The sequence below is a fragment of the Leiobunum rupestre genome, chromosome 2 (genome assembly GCF_980474605.1).
Source record: "Leiobunum rupestre chromosome 2, qqLeiRupe1.1.hap1, whole genome shotgun sequence".
NCBI lineage: Eukaryota > Metazoa > Arthropoda > Arachnida > Opiliones > Sclerosomatidae > Leiobunum > Leiobunum rupestre.
In genome coordinates, this window is record NC_143385.1 from 87,260,430 (window position 1) to 87,268,150 (window position 7,721).

Below are 7,721 nucleotides of genomic sequence, written 5' to 3' on the forward strand. Positions count from 1 at the left end.
GAAACCGGGCCGGATTACCCAATAGGCCGACTAGGCCTGAGCCTAAAGCACCAAGCCTACAAGGAGCACCAAGAGGTTTCGAAAAAAATAGAAGTACAAAAATTTTATCATTTACTTTACAGAAAACAAATTTTCCGAAGTAATTTGAGTAAATGCGTCCACATTTATCGATACCATGTAAAGCAATCATTTATTAACGTCACTAAAATATCAGCAAAGTCTAAATTGAAATGGTATTTTCCGTCCATTTGTCAATGACAAATTGCGGGAGCGCCTCGTTTGCTCGCCACTGAAAGGGGGCACCAAAATTAGCTTAGACCTAGGGCCTCACAACGTCTTAATCCGGCCCTGAAAGGAATGCAAAGTATATCATTGGTTTTTCCATAAGATAAAAAATACACTTCACTCGGAGCATGTGTAAAACTACAACGGGACTTTATACCGTAGCGTTTTCCCCTTGTAAATTATTCTGTACATGATCATGACGAATTCAGTGAGTTAATGATTTAAAGTTCAAGATTTAAATTTCTTGAGTGGCACCAGATGGCGATAGCAAAAATTTCACATTATCCATGTAGCGTAATAAAACTTTACCTGGTTAGCAGCCCTTTTTGTAATAATAATAATAATCAGCTAGGCTAATACCCAAGGCACAACCATAGGCCTAAGTCATCAAAGCGACTTTTAAAGCCATTAATTCAGGTGGCCGGGTTACAATGCGTAGGAGGGTGGTGGCAAGCCCTTCATGACACGCGAGCCAACAACTCCCTACACTAACTATTAACGTTAACCTCTACAAGTTTTTATGGAAGGGAAAACCCCTTAAACCAGTAGTAGTGAGAGCGCATGGTTACAAAATATACCCGAATTGTTCTAAATTGGTATACAGCTCTAAAAATTGAACTATACTCTCGACTACCTAAATTTTATTTTTCAAAAAAACCGACTGGAAAAACTTTTATAAACAAAAAACGCCTTTGTTGCCGAGGACTTGCGCATCTTAGTTTAATTGTGTTTTTGAAATATAAGTGTCTACGTTGCACCGCATCTCCGCAACTTTAGGATTAAAAATGGTAAATCGCGTGTAGCTCGCGTGGTAAAGGTGGTAAAGTTGTTAATTTTTTTATGGTAATACGTGTCACAGTGCTACGTAAAACCTAATTTGGAACCACATCGAGGTATTTTTTTACACGCAATTTACCATTTTTTATTCCTAAAGTTGCGGAGATGCGGTGCAACTTAGATCATTAATTTTAAAAACACATTTAAACTAAGATGCGCGCGTCCTCGGCAACAAGGGCGTTTTTTGCTTATAAAAGTTTTTCCAGTCGGTTTTTTTGAAAAATAAAATTTAGGTAGTCGAGAGTATAGTTCAATTTTTAGAGCTGTATACCAATTTAGAACAATTCGGGTATATTTTGTAACCATGCGCTCTCACTACTACTGGTTTAAGGGGTTTTCCCTTCTATAAAAACTTGTAGAGGTTAACGTATACCAATTTCGAACAATTTATCACCATGCGCTCTCACTATAGGGAGAGAACTTGCAAACTCAACGCAGAAGGATATGTTCCGTGTTTTCACCCAGTGCCACAAGCTGGGATTGAACCCGGCTCCTCTTGCTGCGAGGCGAAAGTGCTAATCACTCCACCACCCCACCTAGTAGCAGTTTGTCTATGGTAAGAACAACACTCAAACATTGGACATGTTAATCCAGACATCGAAAACGTGTGGGGGTATCTTGTAGCTGAATGCAGATTGTAGAGAAGCCACGTCTCCACTCCTCCCAAGCCTAGTCGACAAAATACATTATGGCACTCAAATAAATTCATCCTACACGTTTTCGAGGGGTAGCTTAACCCGTCTTTTACCGTTAAACTGAAATTCGATTTTACTCATTGATCTTGATAAAACCTAAAATTAGGAATCATGTGTCGATTTTGGAAGCAAATCTTACAGTAGATATCTTCTACTTTTTCTGAATTTACGCTTAAATTTCGCGTAACAGTTTTACCGAAACCGTTCATTTTTCTTAAAACAATTTTGAATAGACAACAATTTTATCTTTTAACTGTTCACTTCTCTTAACAGAAATCATGAATTTGTTCAAAGGAACATTTAATTTCGTTAAACAGAAACCTTTTATTTATCCTAACGTAAACCATGGTTTAATTATCTAGTAACATCCCTACATTGAATTCGCGCCGATTTCCATCTACATGGTAACGTTGAATTTGGCAGAAGTGGGTTACAAGCTATATGTTCGTAACCATGGAGATGGTTTTGTTAGATTCAATTAATCTGGTTTTTGATAAGTAACAGATTTTGTCTAAATGTTTAGGTAAATAAGCCAGCTAGACCAAACATGTAAAGGTATTGTCACGTGCACAAACGCCATTTGAAGATCGATCAATTGAAGAAAATGTTAATAGTTGAAAAATCCCATTGATCTTATTACTAAATTTCCTCGCTAAAGGCTCCCAAAAATTGAAGAATTTTTTCATTCTTTTTTAATGTTTGGTTAAGGTTTTCTGCCACTAGATGGGGTAATTACTTCCTCGGCATCGCGCTGTATAAATTGTCACTAGCCAAAAGCGAGTAAAACCCTGCACGCTTCGAAACATCGTCTTTTAATTAACTAATTAATTAATATCTCGTCAACAATATAATCAAATTAAAAATTAAAAATGTTACGCGTTTGAATACGTATATTTTAATAATGAATATAAGGCGCTATAACTTATATACGATAAGTATCGATGAGAACGATGGTTACAATCTGACTTATAAGTTACGCCCCTTTCAAATAATTTTTATAAAATAATGAAACGTATAAATTGGAAATGTGCTCCAAACGTATTTTAAATTATTACATGTATTTAAAAGAATAAAACAAACCAAATTGGTTCGTAAAGTTGACGATTCATTAAGCAGTAACTAAACGGTTAATCAAATACTTGATAAAATACGCGAAAAAGTAGAAAAGTCCATAATTAAAAGGGATAATATAGCTAAATCTTAAACAAATTTGAAGAAATTAAAAAACTTACTAATAACTCGTACCAACAAAAAACGCGAATCTCGGAGCAAATAGATCTTTGAGTAATAAACTACTTAAAAACTAACATTAATTAATAGTTAGGTTAGCAGTGCTATATGCGTTGTTAAATTGTAGGTTAAAATAAAAACTTCGTTATTTTTGCATATATTTAAATATATGCAAATATAACGAAGTTTTTATTTTAACCTAGGTTTTTAGACCCCCCCCCCCCCCAAACCCCAGAAAAAAAAAACAAGAATTATTCTAGTAAAAACCAAACTACAGAGAAACTGATACAAAAAATGACATAAATTGTGAAATTCGTAAAATTTCCCCTTAGGCTGATACGATTTTACCCCGTCAAAGAGCTAAAGCGGTGCTATAATATAACCATGGCGACGATCACGTACGAATGAGGAAACCGCCTCCCTTTTCAAAATTACAAAATTACATTTTAAAATAGAAAGAGTCAATGTTACCTAAGAATAAATTCCGGTCATTTTCGCAAATCGCGCACTTTGTCCGATAAAAATGTTTTATTACGATAAAAACTGCACCAAGAAGAATTAATTCCAAATACATATTGTCGAAACAAATACACTGTTCTCTTTCAGACAGTTGTAATATCTCGTTAAGTAAATTACGTTTAATAGAAAAGAGGATTATATTGCAAACTTTTCCCGAAGGCGTTCCAAGGTACGCGTAAAACAAATTTAAACACCGCAGCCGCTAATAATAACAGAGGCTATAGTCAATTTAAAAGCTGTTCAATTCATTTAAAAACCTGAACTTCGGTATCGAGGTCGTCAAGATAACTTACGAGTAGATAGTACGTTTTAAACGCCTATGTAAGCGACGTTGATTATCTCGACTTGATAAGTCTGTTTTCGAGGTGTTTATTTTATCTGGTCGTTCGCTTCGCTTATCAACTATTTGCATTTCAAACTCCGTGATGTATCGACGCGCACATTCCTTAAATGTGATTTCGATTTTAGTACGAGGAAAATATTGTCCAATTGTAAATTTATTAACGTTAAGAAATTTTAAGGAGGGTAAGAGTCGCGTTAAAATTATTACGATCATAAGTAACATAAAAATAATGAGTTTGACACTTTCTAACTCTGACTTTTATTATTGTCTTTGGTAGAAATATAATTTATACACTAGGGGACTTTTTGCTCATCTAAAACTTGATTTCGAAATAACTCCGAAAATCAAGTAACTAAACCGCAGTTATATATCTCAAACTAGCTTTTAAGCGCATTTTCCATATGTAATCTCCATTTAATCGACGTTTGCAAGTTTAGCGCTGACAAAGCTCCACTATAGTAGGTGATGACTTGTATATCGAATGTGGATACCCACAATTCAATTGTGCAATTTTTGGTGGGAGCTGAAGGGAGTGGGATTCCGGTGGATTTTCATCTCCCCACTGTTAAGGAAAATGCCTTTTGGCACTATCCAATAACTTAGGTTCATTTACTTCTGGCTTAGTGGATAATATTGCAAAGTGTCATTCTTATTGGTATTATGTTACATTTATCCTGGATATTATTATAGGTCAGTTTTAGTTCGTTTTGCCCCCGAGGTTTTGCTTAATACCAAACCTCCATCCAAGGCGTGAAATCTAGGGGTTCGAAGTTAAAACCACGAATTTCACATTGTTGGCCACAATAGTCACTCCCTAATTTACAAAACTCTTTTATACTCCCTGGAAGAATTATCCTTGACAAAAAAGCGAACATCTACACTGGTAATGCTCTAACACTCTGTTTACAAAGCGCAGTCCTTGAAATGATGTCATTTCCTCATTCGGCTTAATTAAGGATGGATATGAGACAGTGGCGTAGGAACGTTGAGAAGTTGAAGGGGGGCAAAGCCATCAAACCCTTTGGTCTGGGGGGCGATAAGAAAAGAAAATTTTAACCCTAAATCTTGATGAATTATTCTTCCGGGAAAGTAATATCCTTAATTGTTTACATTTCAGAAAGAAAACATCGCCAGCAGTCTATATTTTCCAAATATTATTTCAATTTGGCCGGCCAATAGATTAAAATAAAACCCGCAAAAACTATTAATCTTCTGGGTTATATATTTGCTAACACTTCAAGTCTTTTATCAGTGTTCAAGATATGCTCTAGGTTTAATTAAGAATGTATTTATATTGACAGAGTTCTTAAGAGGAACTTTCACGGAAATATTGGTTTATTAATGTAAAAACAACTATAGTTCAAGTGTACAAGATTTCTTATTATAATAAATTTAAAAACCCGACTACAGTGTAGTTTCCGTCGCTGTATCAGACCGTCATCAGGGGTTTTTTAATTTATTATAGTAAGTAATCTTGTACACTTGAACTATAGTTGTTTTTACATTAATAAACCAAGAATGTATTTATACTTGTGGAGGTGAATTGAGATCAACGCAAAAAAGTTGAAACGAAGATAATATAGAACTCCGTATCCTAGATTCGAATCCTGAGTTTTCTGTTTGACGGTTGTGTAACGAAGCGTTTACCCACTTCCGGCCAGGGCTAGACATAAGAAACTTGTAGTTAGTTACGGCATTTGACTACTAAAATAAATTCTCTGAATGCTAAAACTAATCGAAATCTGGGGGTCCACTAGTCAATTTAACTAGTGAAAAATTTACCTAAATATTCATAAATAATGGCAAATATGGCGTATCATAAATTCATCATTCATCATTCCCATTTTTTTAAAATCACATCATGTAACTCAAGTGATAATAAACTACTATTTTAATTCTGACGGGTAAAGCAAAATGTTGGTTGTCCTTCTGGTTTTTATACCCCTATAGTCAGTGACTATTAAAATAAATTAAGGTAGGAGGCTGACTACTAAAATAAATATCCTCCATCGATCGCTGTATTGTCGTATTACGGCCAAATTTGATGACCCCAATGAGATTCCTAATATTAGAATAATAATATTCAGATACTAGGCCCAAGTCACTTAGCGACTTTTTTGCCTTTAATTTAGGTGGCTGGGTTAAAATTCTTTCAGGTGAAAGTGCTACAAACTCCACCACCCCACTATAGGGAACTAACACTCCGTAGCTTTGGCTGTGGCCGCCATGTTGGGTAGAATTTTTTTTCAATAGGAAAAAGCATGGGTGACGTCGTGAGACTTAGAACTGTTAGCTCCCAATTTGCGCTGTCGTAGTAACATTTTCGTAGTGGAAACGCCAAAACCGGTTTTAAAAGTCGAAAGATGCGACATATAAGCTTTGCAGGTGCTTCGTATATTAATATCTGGATAGAATCTTCAATATTTTGTTAGAATCTTAAATATTTTGTTAGAATCTTAAATTTTTTGTTACAATCTTAAATATTTTGTTAGAATCTTAAATTTTTTGTTAGAATCTTAAATTTTTTGTTAGAATCTTAAATATTTTGTTAGAATCTTAAATATTTTGTTAGAATCTTAAATATTTTGTTACAACCTTAAATATTTTGTTACAACCTTGAATATTTTGTTAGAATATTCAATATTTTGTTAAAACATATTTTGTTAGAATTTTAAATATTTTGTTATAATATTAAATATTTTGTTAGAATTTTAAATATTTTGTTAGAATATTAAATATTTTGTAAGAATTTTAAATATTTTGTTAGAATATTAAATATTTTGTTAGAATTTTAAATATTCTGTTAGAATATTAAATATATGTTACGAATTATTACAAATAATTATATATAAAAGGAAATTTATCCTCTGTCATCTGGTGATGATGTAAGTGGTTAAAAGAGCCACGCCAGCGCCTCCCTTCCATCCCTTATGAAAGCAAATACGACCAATCATATTCTGGGATTTTTCCAGGCCTATTTCAGAGCTCAAGAGATAAATTTGTGATATTCATTTTTAAGTATATATTTTTTAGAATTTTATTTCGTTTTCAAAATATAATAAAATTTTATTTGGTGTATGTGGCAGCGTGGCCTTCACACCAACATCAGCAAGGTACATGTAGTGACAACAGTAAATGAATGACAATTGAAGCTAAATAACAGTTGTACAAAAAACAGCGCAAAAATAAAAGAAGAAACAGGGATTATCTAATAGGCACAGCACGCAGTAGAGTAGTAAGGTCCGTGATGGATAGCCGTCTTTTATCCCGACATAAACCCGCCACGCAACAAGGAGGACAACAGCTTAACCCGATGCTTGGCCACAGCAGCGCAAGTAACGATTAAGTGACTTAATGTTACAGTTTGATTGTTACGGCAACCTCTGCACGATGCATCTCCTCAGTTTAAAACGAAATAGCAGTTCATGTGTTGGAATCCGATCACAATAGCTCTTTATATAAAACTAGCTGAGAAGCACGCCTTACAGGCGGGCCCTCAGCTAGTGGTGTGTTTCGAGACACCCTTTTCCCCATATTCGAAACACCGCAGTAAGGCAGCCTACCCTTTTTCCCATGCGAGAATTACCGTGGCACCCTTTACGCCATAGTCGAACCACCGCAGTAAGGCCCCCGACCCTTTTTTCACGCGATAATTTCCGTGGTACCCTTTTCCCCATAGTCGAACCTCCCCGCCCCCAGTAAAGCCTCCTCCCCCTTTTTCCCAGGGGATAATTTCCATGGTACTCCTTTCCCGATAGTAGAACCACCCCAGTAAGGCCCTTCCTCCACTTTTCCCCATGTGATGATTACCG